We start from the raw sequence: 977 nt of genomic DNA, 5'->3' as shown, positions 1-977 counted from the left end.
TTAAAATTTGAGATCTTTGAACCCACTTTGCAGTCCATGTGCTATTTTATTTTTAAGAGTTGTGATCACAATTGCTTTGTGGGCAAAAGCCGCAGTCCTGTGCATGAACAGCAAGATCCCACAGCAGCAGCAATGTCAACCTAACCAGGTGGGGTGCTGTCTCCCCCCCCCCCCACTCACTCCTGCTTCGAGCCCCATTCCCCCCTGGATCTAAACCCCTTCCTCCCCCATCATCCTGTGTGTGTGGATTGGACCAAGTCTGAAGAACTCCCTTCAATTCTCTGACAGCATTAAACTTCCTCTTAAAACAAAGAAAAACCTTTTTAAAACAAAGTCCATTGGTACACAGAAAGATCCCAGAAGCTTCAGTCAGCAGTGTTGAGTGTTGTTTAAAATAGCTAACAGGTTATACGGAGAGTGACCGGGGCTCAGGCAATGAAATCCAACCCCCACCCCCCCCCCTTTCGGGACACCCAGATTTAAAATAACCCCTGTTATTTTGGATTCAGAAACAAAATTGGAGAGCTTCACATTACAGATTTTAATTCACTTTTTGTCACCCACCAAAGGTTTAATGTGTTTGTGTCTGAGTGCAAGGCCGGGGTGGCAATAAAGAGACAACTCGCGTGAGTGCGGCCTTTGGAGTAGGCCTCAGTCCACCCACTTGTCCTCTGGAGAAAATCCCTTGTCCAAAGATTCCTTGTCACATTGCAGTCTTCAAAATTCAAATTCCTGGGGAAAAGAGGGTGCAGATGAACTAATTCACAGGAAAATGTTTAAACTAGAAACACAGCAAGAGGCCAAATTCTCTCTCTCAGTTACACAGACTCTCAGCAACATCCACCTAGAAATATCTCAGTTATTAACCACAGAATAACAAAGATTGAGAGGCAGTTCCCGCTTCCCTGGTGTTTCGCCGTCTCTCTCTCTCCTCCCCTCCCCCCGATCTCATTCTCATTGTCCCTCACATATGTGCA

The sequence above is a fragment of the Scyliorhinus canicula genome, unplaced genomic scaffold, assembly GCF_902713615.1.
Source record: "Scyliorhinus canicula unplaced genomic scaffold, sScyCan1.1, whole genome shotgun sequence".
In the NCBI taxonomy this organism is placed as follows: Eukaryota; Metazoa; Chordata; class Chondrichthyes; order Carcharhiniformes; family Scyliorhinidae; genus Scyliorhinus; species Scyliorhinus canicula.
Note: the sequence above shows the minus strand (reverse complement) of the source record.